This window comes from Alligator sinensis, unplaced genomic scaffold (genome assembly GCF_000455745.1).
Source record: "Alligator sinensis unplaced genomic scaffold, ASM45574v1 scaffold699_1, whole genome shotgun sequence".
Taxonomy (NCBI): domain Eukaryota; kingdom Metazoa; phylum Chordata; order Crocodylia; family Alligatoridae; genus Alligator; species Alligator sinensis.
In genome coordinates this window covers 1,440,194-1,457,814 of record NW_005842359.1, presented here as the reverse complement: position 1 = coordinate 1,457,814, position 17,621 = coordinate 1,440,194, and the positions used below count along the sequence as shown (strand labels likewise).

At 43.8% G+C, this 17,621-nt stretch overlaps 1 long non-coding RNA gene across 1 annotated transcript in view; it reads right to left on the bottom strand.

Annotated features, from left to right (window-relative positions):
• The window catches only part of LOC112551164, a 131,214-nt gene that overhangs the window by 42,772 nt on the left and 70,821 nt on the right, over positions 1-17,621 (bottom strand). Inside the window, exon 2 of the long non-coding RNA XR_003095358.1 lies at positions 11,445-11,511. This is a non-coding gene — a long non-coding RNA (uncharacterized LOC112551164). The remainder of the gene's footprint in view (positions 1-11,444; positions 11,512-17,621) is intronic.

The following is a 17,621-nucleotide window of genomic DNA, read 5'->3' as shown; positions in this document are numbered from 1 at the left end:
ATCCCTCTTGAAGTGCGGTGCCCAGAATTGCATGCAGTACTCCAACTGCGGTCTGACCAGCGCCCGATAGAGGGGAAGTATCACCTCCTTGGACCTATTCGTCATGCATCTGCTGATGCACGATAAAGTGCCATTAGCTTTTCTGATGGCTTCGTCATACTGACGACTCATGTTCATCTTGGAGTCCACTAGGACTCCAAGATCCCTTTCCGCTTCCGTTCCACCAAGCAGGTCATTTCCTACACAGTAGGTATGCTGGACATTTTTCCTCCCTAGGTGCAGCACTTTGCATTTCTCCTTGTTGAACTGCATTCTGTTGTTTTCTGCCCATTTGTCCAACCTGCCCAGGTCTGCTTGTAGTTGTTCCCTGCCCTCTGGCGTGTCCACTTCTCCCCACAGTTTTGTGTCATCCGCAAACTTGGACAGAGTACACTTCACTCCCTCGTCCAAGTCGCTGATGAAGATATTGAAGAGTATCGGTCCTAGGACTGAGCCCTGCGGGACTCCACTGCCCACACCCTTCCAGGTTGATACCGACCCATCCACTACGACTCTCTGGGTGTGACCCTCTAGCCAATTCGCCACCCACCGGACTGTGTAGTCATCCAAATCACAGCCTCTTAACTTGCTCACCAGTATGGTGTGGGATACCGTATCGAAGGCCTTCCTGAAGTCTAAGTATATGACGTCAACCCCTACTCCTGTGTCCAGGAGTTTTGTAACCTGGTCATAAGGTTGTTAATCCTAGTCATGTTGTTAATCATTTGCAGCACTTTCTTGGGGTCACCATTAAAAGAAAAGGACTCTACTGTTCTTATTACAGTAGTGAAGGGAAGGGTCCTGCACAACAGTTTATAGCACAGACAGTCTAATGAATTGCCACTGGCTTTGGTGGGAGTTCTGAACATAGAGGCTAAATACAGAACATTCGGGGGCATTAAGGGGAGGTTAAATTGATTCAAAATTAGTGTCCAATATCAGGTAAGCCAGGATGGCAGGCTAGCTGGTGGACTGGGGGTCCAGCAAGCTGGAGGGGATTGGGGATCTGCTAGGGGTAAATGCAGCCTATGGGTGGGATAGGGGAGCAAACAGCTCACAGGTGGGGTAGGTGGGACGGGTATTACCTGTGGTTGGGGGGGCAGGCACAACCTGTGAGGGTTAGGTGGAGCAGCTGGGCATGACCTTCAGGTGCAGCTGGGTGAGGTAGGCATGACCTGCGAGGGGTAGGGGAGCAGGCATGAATCGTGGCTGGGGTAGTGGGCGCAGGTATGACCTGAAAAGGCGTAGGGAGGGGGCAAGTGCAACCCATGGGTGGGATGGGATGGGATCCCCCACACTGAACCTACATCTCCATCCCCCCTCTCAACACCCCCCTCCTCCCCACCCAGACTTACTTGCTCAGCTCTGGCAGTGGCAAACACTGGGCTTGTGGGATGGGGGTTGAGTGTACTGGCTGGGGGAGGGAGGGCAAAAAAAATAGACCAGTGTGGGGGAACTGGGGAGTGAAACGAGCAACCCCAGGGTTGGGGCCAGTGGCTGGGTTTTCCCAGCCCTGGGGCTGTGCACTGGAAATGTACAGAAGTTCCACCTGCTCCTGCTCCTGCTCCTGCTCCTGCTCCTGCTCCTGCTCCTGCTCCTGCTCCTGCTCCTGCTCCTGCTCCTGCTCCTGCTCCTGCTCCTGCTCCTGCTCCTGCTCCTGCTCCTGCTCCTGCTCCTGCTCCTGCTCCTGCTCCTGCTCCTGCTCCTGCTCCTGCTCCTGCTCCTGCTCCTGCTCCTGCTCCTGCTCCTGCTCCTGCTCCTGCTCCTGCTCCTGCTCCTGCTCCTGCTCCTGCTCCTGCTCCTGCTCCTGCTCCTGCTCCTGCTCCTGCTCCTGCTCCTGCTCCTGCTCCTGCTCCTGCTCCTGCTCCTGCTCCTGCTCCTGCTCCTGCTCCTGCTCCTGCTCCTGCTCCTGCTCCTGCTCCTGCTCCTGCTCCTGAAACTGCACCCTGCTGGGAGTGGGTGGTCTGGTGGGGCTCTCAGTGGCGTGGGAGCCCCAGGAAATGCCAGGCCAGTTATCACCCCGGTGAAAGGTGAGTTGGGGTGCCTTAACTGCTAGCTCCCACCACCACTGGGTGGGTTACCCATGTGTTTGTTGGAGGGCCTAGAGGGCCAGTGTTGTGAGGGGCCCAGAGAAGGCGGACCCCGAGAGTGGGAGTGATGTGAGCGTGGTGCTGCGGTTGCCCCGAGAGCATGGGGAGTAGTGGCACGGTGAGGCCCAGTGACAGAGTGAGCGGCTAGAGAGACCCAGCCCGAAGGGGAGAGTACCCTTGACTGGCCCAAGCTGGGGCCAGGACTAGGAGAGTCAAAAGGGCCAGGGGCCCACCGCAAGGGACGCCCAAGAGCTGGGGACCTGGGGTCCCGACTGGCCTGGAGGTGGGCCAGGGCAAGTGGCCGAAGGTCCCGGGAGGGCCACACCCGAGAGGGGAAGATAGCTTTGGGGGGGCGAGGTAGCCCGGATGATGACGGAGTGGCCGCCTGAGGAGAGGATCATAGAGGGGTCCTGTATGGATGATTTGGGGGCCCAGTGTGGGGCCGGTGATGATGTGAACACCATGATGCCATCTGCGAGGCTTGGGCTGTGGTATTAGGGGAGGTCGGAGCCGCAGAGAGCGCCCCCTGGCATCGGGGCACTAATGGGCAGCCTCCTGCTTAATTAACATATTAATTGAACTAATTATCATCAAAGGTGTGGAGGGTGAGATAGGTGGGCGGTTGCCCGCAGAGACAGGGGGCGGGCCGTGGAGATCGGCCCCAAGGTGGCCCCCTGTCACACCAGGTGTATCTTAAATTGGGTTCTGCAATGTTTACACTAGTTTGTGCGTGGAACCTCTGTACAGTTAGTTTTAGACTGATCGTTGGTCACTGAGACCATGTCTATAAGTGTGAGGTCAGCACCAGGATGAGCTAAGTTTAAATTGGGCAGCCAGTTTGAACCTGATTTAACTTCCTAAATGTCTGCACTTAGCCGAAGAGCTTACTGGACCAGGTTCAGAGCAGGTTAAAGCCAGCACAAGACTTTCACCCAGAAATGAGCTTTGTCTGGGTCAATTACTAGACAGTAGCCAGAGCTTGGAGACTTCCCCAGTATTGAGGCAGAACCATCTGAGTTGATCCCAAGACTTTATCATCAATTATTCATCTCCTCTGGCTCCAGGTCACTTATACATAATGAGCATCATACCTTTTTGCTTTAATTTCCTTCTCACAATTATGATTAAAAAAAGAAAGAAAAAGTAAATTACAAGTAGACTCCTAAAACCCCATTTTGTAGCTAAACCTTTCAAGAATTTTACACTGTTGATATATCCAATACAATTTAAGCCATGTTCTACACTTTGTCTTATTCATGTTCAAAGGATATTGTTTAACAGTTGCACATCACAAACCATTATTAACATCAACACACATTCTGTATTATAAATCCACAGCAAAGTGCATTTAACTACTTTTTATTACAGTTAACAGTAGTAAAAACTATGCATATGGCACTGAAAATTTACACTGCCTCTTACAAACCTATGAAATAAATGACCGTAATCCATTATAGTTCCCTGAGACCAAGAGAACGCCATGAGATTAGAAACTCTTTAGGGAAGGAAAATTGTTTTAAATAAGAGACGAGAGAGGTGCTGAGTCCCTACTGAAAGTAGAAGGGCATTTTAATGAGGGTATGTGCTTGCACCTGTTGGCAGTCATGCAACATCCTCAGAGCAAGGGCTTTTCTACATCAGTGGTTCTCATCCTTTTTAGACTTAAGGTAATCCTTAGAAAATGCCAACTCTTAAGATACCACTTGTTTTTCACTACAGAACCATAACAGAGCAATTCTTCTGTTGCAAAAGAACCCAGAATGTTTTTTGACACTATAGATTCCTATTTGAAATCTCAGGGTTTATCTTGGGAATCATGTGTATGTGTTTGCATGCCTAACAGTGCCAATATTTAGTAACACCCTGTGACATGCTGAAAAGGTTCCTGTGGTACCCTGATTGGGAATCAGTGGTCTTTATGAAAATTAGTTAAATCAGTGCAAACGGCCTTGTGGATTCCCTTAGAGAATAACTTTATTTTATCTTACATTAAGTTAATAAGGAAGAGATTTAAGCTGAATAAAAATATAAGCTATTTAAGTAGAATTAAGAGGGTTTACAATGAGTTTTGCATTGGTGTAAATAAATCAGTTTTTAAACATATTTAACTTGAACTATTGTGTGTAGTGAAGTCTTAAATAAGGTTGCCAAATCTTAAAGGTAAAATATAATGGCTTTGTCTTGCTCTCACTGGGCACATCTACATGTGCAATTAATGTGCAGAAAACTTATTGCACAGTAAGCTTTCCCTGAGTGTACCCGTCAGGAGCAAATCTACTCCCTACAGGAGCAATTCGGGGTAGGGATACTCCTGCCCTGCTCTGTCACCATATGGCAGTCGGGGGAGTTGCGGGCTCCCCTGGGTGCCAGTCCCAGGCTGGTTGGGGGCACTTGGGTCATGCCTGAGCTCAGGGGGACAGGTAGAGGTGTTCCACTTCCAAGGCAGCTGCCCCCCACTCCGCACTGCTGCCCCAGGCAACTGCCTGCTGCCCAACTCCCACTCTGATCTCAGAATGGGAGCTGGGACAATGTCCCCGCTCCCCACAGCAGGGAACTGCCCAGGGCAGAGGGCAGTGTCTCAGCCCTGACTCTGAGCTGGGGCTGGGAGCTGCCTGCTGTGGGGACACGGGACATTGTCCCAGACTCTACTCTGAGATCAGAGTGGGGGTTGGGCAGCAGCCTGGGGCAGGGGACAGCTGGGAAGCAGGCAGCAGGACTGCTCTGCTCTAGGCTCTCCTGGGCGCAGCCCTGGGGGAAGGCAAAGTTCTCCTGTCTCCTGCTGCCTGGCCTAACCGGGACCAATATGCTCCCAGTCAGCTATGTAATTGTGTGCTACTGTACAGTAACTGCTGCACAGGAAATGTACCACCTGTAAATACAGGTGGTACAAAACCGCACAGCAGACTAATCTACTGAGCAGTAGTTCCTGCACATGGTTACATAGTGACACTTTAATGCACAGTAGATTAGTGTACTGAGCAGTAAAGCGGTTCATGTAGACACACCCACTCAAATCAAATGGAGCATTGCCACTAACTTGAGGTGGAATAGGATCAACCTCTCGGACTTTATACCTTTTTTCTTCCAACATACTCAGAAATTAAATAGTAAATGTCTTTCCATGCATATGATATAATACTGTATGCACATGAAAATAATTGCAGTTCAAAACCACTGAAGTAACAATGTGGCTCTAAGAAAAGTACATCCAAGGATAGAATTTCACCATTAACACTCAACAACAGCTCTTCAAATCTTTCACCTTCTGCCATTTTTCCATTTTGCTAACCATTTCCCAAAAGGCTCTGTATTAAATATCTCAATAGCTTTTTTACTTTTAGAATCATACCAGGTAAGTGAGCCTTCAAACAAACATTTAACTAAACCAAGGCACAGAACTAATGATTTCCCATTCTTCTAATTAGAAGCACACAAACAATCAAACAAACCCCACAATACTAATATTGCATTTGCAAATTCATGGGAAAAAAATTAAATACAGTTGCAAGAAAGAAGCAGTCATTGGCCAACTCACAGTTTCCTTCCTCCCATAATAAACATTTTAGGCACCAATCCTTAAAAGACTTGTACTCATTTTTAACTTTATATGTTGTAAATAATCCCATTGAAGTCAGTAAAACAACTCATGGGACATAAAGATCAACATGGGCACACAACTTTGTAGGCTCCAGGTTTTAAACTATGGACTGCAGCCAGATCCCAAGCTGGTAAGAATTGGCATATCTCTGTCATCTGCAATGGAACAATACTGATTCATACCAGCTCAGAACCTGCCTGCATATTTTTGCACTGCAATGTTACCAATATAAAGACAGTTATCGTATTAGAAAATCCTTCTATATTAAAAAATGAGTAAAAAGGAATTTAAAACAGTCTAAAACAGAAAAGGGACTGATTAGATTCCTATACAGTAAAATGGGGTTTTGCCAATGTAAACAGGATGGTAGCCAGAAAATACTCTTGCTCAGCCCCAGTCCAGCTAACTGGGGGGCGGGAAAGAGCTTGCACAGCATCACAGGGAGGAGGGGACAATCCCAGTCCCAATCCATCCCTATGGGGGAAGGGGTGTGTCTTGGCTTTGACCCCTGTAGGGGTTTGGGAATTTGGCAGTGGGGGAGGGTGGCTGTATTAATTGCCACTGCTCCCCCACAGCCAAATTTTCTGATCCATGGAGAGCCCTGTGGGCTGCGTGCCCCTGCAAGCCAGATTCGGCCCACATGCCAGAGGTTAAACATCCCTGCTTTAAAACCAAAATTTAGATGTTCAAAATCCCCACCTAGGAGTCCCTAATAGCCTAACTTTTTGACAGCACAAAATACACAAACATCTTGTGGGGGGGGGGGGGGGGGGGGTAGGAAAGGGTGGTTTTTGGAATGGCAAAGAGAAACACTTCACCCCTTCTCCACTTCTGAAAGAAAGGGCTTAGGTGCCTACCTTCAGAAGAGGGTTCAGGGCTGAGAATCTAGAGTGGGCAGAAGCAGTTCCTGGCAACACTGAATAATAAGGCAGGTAAGCTCCATAAGGGGTGGAATTTAAGACACCTCCCTGTCCTCATCGTTTCCTAGTAATTAGTAAGTAACACCCCTTTTTGGACCTGGCCCTAAATGCCTTAGGAATCACTGGAACTTGGGTAATAATCTTGGAAAGATTATACTGCAGATAAAATGCAGGCCTAGCAAGTCTTTTCTCCTCCCATGTTATTTTCCTTTCCTGCAAGTACTTTTGGGAACTTCTTAACCTTGTGTATCAAAAAACAAGTGGCAAGGAGCTTCCTTAAATCTGACTCATTTTTCTTTTAGCCGAAGAGGCATTTGAACATTTTCAACTGCAAATATATGAATATATGTGATATATAAATTAACCTGATTCACCAACCGCCACATCCAGAAAATCACTTCACTGCAAAAACTGCAGAGACTCAGAAAAAAAATCTAAAAAGCATTTGTGATTTAGAGTTGACTGTTGCTTAGTGCATTAAAATAAATTGCCCATGATTTCTCACAAGTTCTCTATTAATGTACTCCAAAATGGCAATGAAAATGCTGCAGTGCACAACTATTTAGAGGTTTTACCGGATGGCAAATAAAGTAAACTCTCTTCGGATCACAAAAGGGAATGAGAGTGAGGGTTAGCTAGCATATCCAGCTTTTCAGAGGATGTTCCAGGATTTTAAACTGTGAGCCAGCAGTATTTTTATTTGTTTCTGCTAGTGCAATCTCTTCTTGGTTTTCACAGCTTTCACATACCAGCCTCTCTCCAGGCAGAGAGACCTCTGTCAGTAAAGAACAGTCTTTTGGGTAGCACAGGACAGGTGAATCAGTTGGCTTCCATTCATCATCTCTGCCTTGAAACTGCTCAGTATGTGAGATCACTATGTTATTTACACGGAAAGAGGCTCCACAGGGAACAAAACCATTAACAAGTTAGTTCCTGGGGAAACAAAATGTCAGGTCTTTTTTGCATTATTATTATTATTATTGTTGTTATTGTTATTACAGCCACTTCTAAGTTCCTGAAGTACTAATATCCCATCACTGCGTTACCCAAGTGCAACAATGAAATATTGCACTTTATAAAGTTTCTTCTATTCAAGAATCTCAAAACATTTTACCAACTTCAGGAATTCAGGCTCCCACTGAGAATTCCCCACTGAAGCAGAAGTTAGCATCACCTTTTTCTATTTTTGAACATATAAGAAAAGGGAGGAACAGGCAGATGCAATGATGTTCCCAGATAGAGACACGCAGCCTGCAACAAGAGTAGACCCTTTGTCTCCAGTTTTCCAGGTCTGCACCTCAACCACTGTAATCCTCCAGTTAATAGCACCCTCCAGCCATGTGAAAGATCTGGGCTCAAGCCTTCACCCAGTCTCATTCTGCACTTGATCTTTGGGGGCAGCCTACAGTGGAAGCGTCATTGATGAGCTATGTCAGTAAGAAAAAATGATCCCACTCATAAGCTCCTGAGACTGATTGCAGGATTTTGAAGACAAGAGGTGTCTTCCATTGAGGACCAGAGGAAGGATGAACTGGAGGGTAAGGCACTAGCTTTCTTCTTGAGTGAACTGAGTTCAACTGCAGGCTCCACCAGACTGCCTATATGACCTTAAGCAAGCTAGTTAGGCTACATTTAAGCTGATAATTATGACTCATCTTAAGGCTGCCCTAAAGCCCATGCATAATGCCCACCCATGCTACAAGCCTCTCCATTCCCAGTATCCATCCAGCCTAACTCTGGAAGATCTGTTGACCTTCTAGGTATGACCTAGCCTTTGCTTCTCTCTGCTTCAGTTCCCTAGCAGTACAATGACAGACAACAGCAGCTCCCTGCCTCATAGTGGTGCTGGAGGCATTCAGATATTTTAAAGGGGGACCTTATTTATAGTTAACATTAAAAGGCTAAACTATGCACTACTGTTCAGGGACTTGGCTTGATGTTTTCTTACATGGTTTATGAAAAGACAATACTGACAGGGGTGAACTATGCAATGAACTTAACAGGAAGCTAAACTTTCCAATAAGGTTAATTCTTTCTAAAAGGAATAGTCTAAGAATTTGCATTGCTTCACCTTCTTAGGCAGATGTCTACTTTATCTCAAGAATTAAGACAGACAGAGACCATCATCACCAGTGTAACACCCAATGAAACTAACAGTGGGGACATACAGAATCCACGCATTTCTTAGGGCCCTGCATCCATCTGGACCATAGGCTGTAGCATTCACCTGTAACCTACTACATCACTGCCACTGTAAACTTTAGCTTCCACTATTTAGTCATATAAAACAACAGAGCCCCTCTTTTCGCCATTTCAAAACAGCTTTTTTCACTACTGTGCAGGTACTGTTTGTAACTTTGGTTAAATGCCTTCAGCTAACATAGCAGAAACCTGTCAGAGCAAACACTGCAACATGTCCTTCAAGAAAAATAAAGATGCTTCAAAATAATTTAAATACGTTTTTTTCTTTTTTTTTTAAATGAGATCTTCCCTAATCAAACCTGATGTAGAAACTCGTGACTGAAACTACTTTTGTTTTCAGATCACAAAGGTTTGGTGAAATGCTGCATACTTAAGAAGAATTCCTATAAGAGATGAAAAATATTAATCCAAAGGGAGCCCGTTGTTAGATACTGACTCATCATTCACTGATCGTGTGAAAAACTATGCAGCTCAATTTGGCCTGCTAACTATGACATCACTTTTATTTGTATATTTTTATCTGGGTATAGAACATTCTTTTCCCAGTCTCCAATGCTGCAGCAAAACCTTAAATATTGACATCAAAACCAGTAAGTACTGTTAGTCCTTGAAACAATTTGGAAAGCACTAATAAACCTGGACTCACTGCAGTTTGGCTTGTTGCCCTTGGATACTGGAAGTGAAATTAAAAGTGGAGGAAAGGAAAATTACTTGAATTGCGCTGCAAATAATTGTTGAAGCTATTTATCATGAATCCTGGTTTTGTTTCATTTTTACATTATGCTGTCCTTGCCCCTCAACTTTGTCAAGTCTAATGTTAATGCAGATCAGGGACAGATTACTTTAAAAAGAAACCTCTGGAAAACAACAAATGAAGACTTCCTTTGAAGAACTTTATTTATCCAGGGAGATCCGTAAGACAGCAAAAGCACCTCTTCCTCAACAAGAAGTAAAATGGTCTAGAGAACAGGGAAATTTTAGGAAGTTACTATCCGTGATGTGAGAACTAGAATGGATTAGCTGACCAGCTGAAAACCTGCAAACCATGTTCACTTTGCTTCAGAAACAGAACCTATATATCAACTGTGCCTGAAAAATGATTGGCGACATTGTGTTACATAAAAGTATTATTAACCTGATTTCAAAGTGAACTTTGTTGTCATCAGTGCTGTTAATAAGAGACCATTCTCAGGAATTCCAGAAGGCCAAAAGTTCTATTGAGTTTGCATGCTTACCCAAAACTTAATCAAATGTCTCGTTTCTGGGTACTGGACTACAATTCCAAGAACACTGGGCATTCTCACAAAGTTTCCATGATTCCTGGTTTCATCCCATCTAGTAATACCACAAGATCTGTCTTTTTTGAAAATGTCTTTACTTTTTTTTTTTTCCATCTCATTTTTGCAATGCCCTTTAGAAAGCTAGATGAGACATAGTAGTGAAGTATGTGAAAATTTAGGGCCCATCCTAACAAACACACACATGTATAAGAAGAACAAACGTGTAGAGTGAACACAGAAGGTTATGGGTTAGAAGCTGGGAGAAATATAACAGGTAAAAGGTGAATAGGTGATGATCATAAATATCCTGTCTAGGCAGGAGACAAAGGGTAGGATTTTCAAAACTGCTTAAATGTTTTAAAAATACTAGATTCATTGGAAGCCAATATGATCTTTACTCCTAAATCATATAGGCAATTGAAAATCCCACCCAAACATACCAGCTTGCAAAGTCCTCATTATGAAGGTATGCCCTCACTAGCAGGGTTCACTATTTTTTCACTATTCTATGAAGCTAGCATCAAAGAATTAGAGCAAAACAGAGATACTAAGAAAGAGATGACTACATATTCTCATTTATGTATTGGCAAAAAAATCTTCCTAAAAAACAGATTTAGTCTTTTTTGTATCATCATGCAGAAGCAGGCTCCTAAACATGAATGACATATAAAAAATATACATGACATGCTACTCCAGCATTGCCCCTCATTGGCAGCCTATTAAAATTCCATGTATGAAACCACAAGCTGAGGTATTCTACATATTCTGACAGAACGGAAAGGGTTAGTGATTTCCCTTCCTTCCTTCATGAATATGATACATCATATTAAGCTATCTCTGCCTTCAGCTGTGTGTTCTGTGATAGATTGTTACTAGATAAGAGCAAGTCACTGGATTTAACCCCAACCCCTACTGCACAGATTTATGTCACAATCAAACCTGTATGAAGAAGAACCCATTTCTAATGTTATTGATCCCAATGCAGATGGAGGATTTTATACAGTTTTCACAGGGCTATTAAATCAGCTCAGGCAGACAGGTAATGAAGTCTTTTTCAGCCTTTGGTAGCTTCCCCGGGTGAAATGCCCATCTGACAATGCAGTCAACAAAGATCAAGTAGTCTGAGTTTACACATGCATGTAGAAAATAACTTTAGTGTACATAGTAAGATGAGACTGAATACCTATGCAAAGATGTAGCATAGCAGAATATGACAAAATGAAGCAATACAGACATTACTAGAAGACACTATCAGCAATAACCTTCAAATACCTAAATGTTTGTAAAAATATTAAAATAAAATGTGCCGTCATACCTTTTTTGATCTGTGAAAAAGCAGATCTTAGTCAGTGCGTCAAGTTAGTGTATGCAGGCTGATGAATCTATTAAAATAAACCAAAAAGAGTAAAAATATATTTTATTTTTGATGCAACAGAGTCTTTTCTTCAGCCTTTGGGGAGGAAGAAAATTGTTTTCATTAAACTGGTACAAAGATATACAGATAATATACATGCACACACACACACAAAATATATATAAAGAGATACCAGCATTATTATATATACATTTTTAATTAATGCAATGTGTACGAATGCAGCTCTAAACATTCAGCAGACTGAATCCTGAATTCCACACAAGAATGGTGGTGTCTTTTTAAATGTTCATAAATCACATAAAGCTGATATTTTAAAAAGAAAATCATTACCAGCTCATGCGCTGCCATACCCCGAAAAGCCTATCCTTAAATAACTGCTGCATAATCATTCTCCTGGAGCATTATTATCCATCAGCTTGCTGCCTATCTCCAGACAGACGCAGTCTGCAAGCCACCAGCTTGTATCTACCATGTGTACGTCAGGAAAAGGAAAACTGCAAATTAGAAAAAGTCCCTGCAGTGGTGAAAAGGAAAAGAGGGCGAGTGGGAGAGGAAGAGGGAGTTCACTGGCCACAGAATTTTCGAGAATGATGACAAGCCAGCCAGCTCCGCCATCATTCACTCACAATAGGATGCTGCGACTCGCGTCTGCTCAAACAGTTTGTCAAGGGGTTTCTGGTATCAAATGCCTGAGAGGCATTGTAATTGCATCCAACCAAGTGTGTCCCCAGGAATCAGGCCTTTAATCCTATGAATATCATCAACTGCCTCCCTTTGTGCCACTGCCAAGCATACACACTAGCACATACTGCATACAGGCAGCAGCAGCACACCGTTTATGTGACTATACCAATCCAAATCCTAAACAGGTTTTACATATTGTACATTTTGAAAAGGAAGTCTTGAGGGATTTGACAATCTCTGCATTACAGATTAGGAACCACAGGTTGATTTTTACTGTCCCCTTTTGTAATTGAGGTGTCCCTGAATTTGTTGGCAGGTCATTTGCTCAGTTATTGGAATCTACAACCCCCCTAACTGGTCATACTGATCCATGTAGATGGAGCAGAGCATAATGCTTTAGCAATGCAATAATATCCTTTTCCCCTCCCATGGAGTGCCTGTGTATTCTCATTGCTGTACGCATCTTTGAAAGTTCCCTCATATTCTGAATTTTGAAAATAAAGTAAAGGTAACTAAAAACAACAGTTTGATATCTAGGACATGATTCAAGCCCCACTGAAGTCAACTGGAGTGTTTCCACTGATTTCAATGGCCTCCGGATTTTAAAGTGTGTGTGTGTGTGTGTGTGCGCATATGTACATGTACAGGGGTATCTCTCTCTATCTACAGGGATTGTTTTTTACAGCTGGGGAAACTGAAATAAAGAAAAGTGAAGTAGTGTCATATATACTATCAGTTAGACATGTTAACAAAACATGGCCCTGACATAAACAAGTTTCATTGTTAAGTTTTGAATATGACTGTTGGCTACAGTGGGTCTATTCAGGTGCTAAACATTAAGCAGCCATCTGCATAACTTGCTGAATCAGAACTTTGTTCTCCTGTCTTTTACTACAGTACCCTATATACTAGAGCAAATTCCCTGTGCTCCTCTTGGCAGGATTTGCTCCTTACTTTTAAAAGATGTCATCTGTGCCAGTACTCTACTTAAGATTCATGTCTACACAGGGACACTAAAGAAAATTACTTCAAAATAGCTAAAAATTTGTGAATTCAAAGTGAAACCACACTTAAATGTATGCTTGGACATTTTGGACAGGCTCATCCACAATTAAGGAAGTTTTATTCTGATTTATCTTAACTCACTTCCAACACAGTGTGCAAAACTCAATTAAGACCACCTTAATTCTGAGTTGGAGGGTCCACATAATGTTTAACAAGGTTTTAAATGATTCACTTTAAAAAGTAATTTGAATTAGCTTTCCTAACTGTTTCCACATAAACATGCCCTAAGAATAAATCCAAACAACATTGTTTCTGCTTCTAATTGAATTACCTTATTTTATACCCAATCCATTACAACAATTAAGTCCCCACCAAAATCACAAGCAACACTCAGTACATTAAATATATTTGAATGAAAGCTAGCAGATTCATTTTTTGCATTTGAATTACATTTTACCTTGACATTTCACATTTTGACTATTTCAATGCCTACCCCCATTTTAACAAACTCAAGAAATAGCTGAAAACTTTCTACAGTAATTCCAATATTTAAAAAAAAATCTTTAAAATTTTGAATTTTAACAAACAAGTGCTCATGATTTTTCTTTATGTCTCTCCTCAAATGTTAGTCCAGCTCTTATTTAGCAAGGGCATCAACCCCTACCTTTTCTGTGTATTTTTGTACAAGTATTTACAAAAAAAAACAAGTCTTCAGTCATATTTTACCTTTTCAAAGCAAAAACATGGATTCACTACACAGCGTGCCCATCTGTATGAGATGCTTTACTGAACAGTAGATCAATTTACTGTGCAGTAAGCATCACTGTCTACACATGCAGATGCTTACTGCACAGTAAATTGGTATACTCTCTGGTGAATTTACTAACTGCAAATGCAGGTAACAATTTAACTGCAGAGTAGTTACTGTGCAGTAAGGCATGTGTAGATGGCTGACTAGGAGCACATTTGCTCCCAGTTAGCCAGGCAGCAAGGGGCAGGAGATTGCTCCCTGTCCCTAGGAGCTGCCAGCTGCTGAGACAGGCTCCAATAGTGAAGCATGGGCTGGGACAATGTCCCCCCGCCCTGGCAGCAGGGAGCTTCTGGGCACAGCTCCACGATTGGAGCGGGGGCTGGGAAATTGCTCCCTGCCTCGGAAACTGCCTGCTGCTGGGGCAAACTCCAATGTTGGAGCGTGGGCTGGGACAATGTCCCCTGGCCCCAGCAGCAGGTGACTGAGGAGCCAGGGTGAGGAGCTCCCAGCTGTAGGCAGGGGGACATTGTCCTAGCCGGGGCTCCACCATCAAAGCCCACCCTGGCAGCAGGCAGTTTCCAGGGACAGGGAGCAATCTCCCAGCCCCTGCTAGGAGCCTGGAGCTCCCCCTGGCAGCTGCAGAGGAGCACAGCAGGGTGGCAGCAAATCTGCTCCTAAATGCCTGCCCAGGGTGGGTTTACTCCACTGTAAATTACTGTGGAGTAAACCCATCTAGCAGCATTTGCATGTGTAAATGCACCTGTTATACAATAAAACTAGGATGTGTTCTTTTATCGTATAAGGGTTGCTGACTCCCAGTCCTATGCTCAGTACAGTGCCTATTTCCAGACATCCTGATTAACCTTCCCTCTGATCCATCTCATATTCACAATCACACATCACATTGAGGGCTCCTTTCATGGATGACCATCTTGAATGTATTTCTCAATGGATTTTGACGGTTACATTTGCTATGAAATTAACATAGGAGATTCAGCAGGCTTATTCATTAACTTTTTGTGATTGACTCCTGTCTTCATCACCGTAAAAATAAATTTCCTGCATTGATATAATGATTCTCATTTTCCTTTTGCTTACAAACATGAAAATCAGGAGTAACTCCAATGAGGCTCCATCAGTTGTTATACCAAGTATAAAATAGTTTTATATTGAATGGAGACCTGGACTTGATAACGTGAAAACAAATCTGTTTTACCATGGTCTCCAAGCACTACACAAAAAGGTTTTCCAAATTATTTGTACATAAAAATTACTTCTCTCATCTCTGGAATTCGGCTGCCTGTAGGGTTAACAGCAGCAGCTGTTTAACAGCACACAGTACTACACAAGAATTTATGGTAGGAAGCAAAGGAAGTTATATCCAATTGAAATAAGGAGGGAAATTTTAGGAAGATATAATTATAGTCAGGTATAATTTATCAGAAAGGGGTGGGAGATTAAAGTTATTAGAATAAACAGTCTGAGATAAGTGAAGGTCTTTGGATTGCTCTAGATATACACTGAGGAATATGACCTCATTTTGGATAAACAAGTATTTTTTTTAGATAAAAGACCCAAATAACCAAGTTGCCAGGACACTCGATTTAGCATTCTGACTGTTCTAAATATTCTAATGGGATTTCTTATTACTACTAATGATCCAGATACTTATATGTTATTCAAAAGACTAAACTTTTCAGCAATATTTTGACTGCCAAAACTATAAGTGCACTGACTGAATAATGACCCAAAATTAAAAGGGAGAAAAAGGTTTTTAAAAAAATCACTAGTTCTAACTCCTGAAGCCCCATACCTATGATTCCTTTGAAAACCGTCTAACCCCATCAAGATGATGTCAAAGAAAGAACTAGCTATATCTTGTACAAGACATGCCTCAAGGCATGTAGGTTGCATACTGGACTCTTTCAGGAGGAGGCAGTCCAGAAGTGGCTTTAGATATTTAACAACAAACTCTCCTGATGTAGGGGAAAGATAGGAAGTATAGTAACAGATGAGTATGAGTGCTTCAGGCACTATAAGGAACCTAAAAATTAACAAAAAAGTCATATAGAAAGTGGAAACAATGGCACATAATCTGGAATGAGTATGAAGGGATAGCAAAAGCATGCAGGGATAAAATAAGAAAAGATAAGGCTCACACTGAATTACTATTAGAAAGTGTTATAGAAGGAAAAAAGAAAAGGATTTATAAAAACACCAAAAGTCAGACAAGGTAAAGAATATTAAAAAAGGATGGATGTATTTAAGTTTGCAGGACCTGATGCCACTCACCCTAGAGTGCTTAAGGAACTAGACAAGGCAATCTCTGAACAATTTGCAATTATCTTCAAGAACTCATGGAGGACAAGAAAGTCCAAAGGCCCTAAGAAGGACAGTCAGTATCCAGTTTTAAAAGATTAAAGAAGAAGAACCTGGGAACTACAGAAAGTTAGGCTGGCTTGTCTTCCTGAAAAGATACTGGAAGGAATTATAAAAATAATTCATGTATAGAGACCTAGAAGATAGTAAAATGATAAAAAAGTAATCAGCATAATTCCGTCAAGAACAAATCATGTCAAATTGATCTAATGTCCTCCTGACAGGATAACTGGCCTTGTGGATAACAGGAAAGCAGAGCATAAGGTATATTTTGACTTTCAAAGGATTAAGATACATCCCCATATGACATTCACATGCCAAAGAGGCAAATGTGGGCTGGATGAAAATTGCTATAAAACAGTACATAACTGGATGAAACAAAAACAGTCAGTCAAAGAGACGTTATCAGCAAGGATCACGGTTTTCCCTGATAAAGAATCGCAAATTCTCTAATAAAACCCCCAAAATCTGTGTTTAAAATTAAAGGCCCTCCACAGCACCCTGGCCCTGCTTGTGCCTTTCACTTCCCCCCACAACCCGCTGGCCCTGCTCATCCCTCTCACTGCCCCCGTCCCACAGCCCTGCTGGTGCCCCTCACCCCCACACACAGCCCCAGCTTCCCCAGCCCTGCTAAAGGGGGCCCCCAGCTGCCAAGGCTACAGGGCCAGGGACTCGGGTCCACAGCCCCCTGCCCTCGGCAGGAGTCAGCAGCCACTGCAGTGGAGCAAATCCCAGCTCCCTATTGCTGCCTGCTTGCTGCAGGCTGGAGGGAGTGGGGATGGAGCGGCTTCCCACTGTGGCACGCACTTCCAGGGCTCAGGGGGGACCTGTGCCCCTCAAATCTGTGTGAGGCGGGCGTGGGGGCAGGCATGGGCTGTGTGCTGCAGGCTCAGGTTCTCATCCTGCTGCCCTCTCCTCGGGCCACCGCAGCCCAGCGGACATGACCTGGTGCAGCATGGAACAGCAGTTACGTGGAGAAGCTGCCTGCCGCTAGAAGCTCCACGCTGCCCTGGTGATGCACCCCCTGCATGTGCAGCTGCAGTGAAGGCAGCATCATGGGGTTGTGCCCATCAAAGTTGCCATGCACACAGGGGATGCGATGCCAGGGCAGTGCGGAGCTTGCCACGGCAAGCACATTTCCTGCATGGCTGTGCTGTGCCCTGCCATGCTGGGTCATGCCCACCAGGCTGTGAATTCCCTGAGAGAGGGCAGTAGGGCAGGAGCCTGCACCCACAGTGGGCAGCCTGTCCCCACCTCTGGCCTGTGCACAGATCTGGGGGCCATGGGTCCCCCCTGCC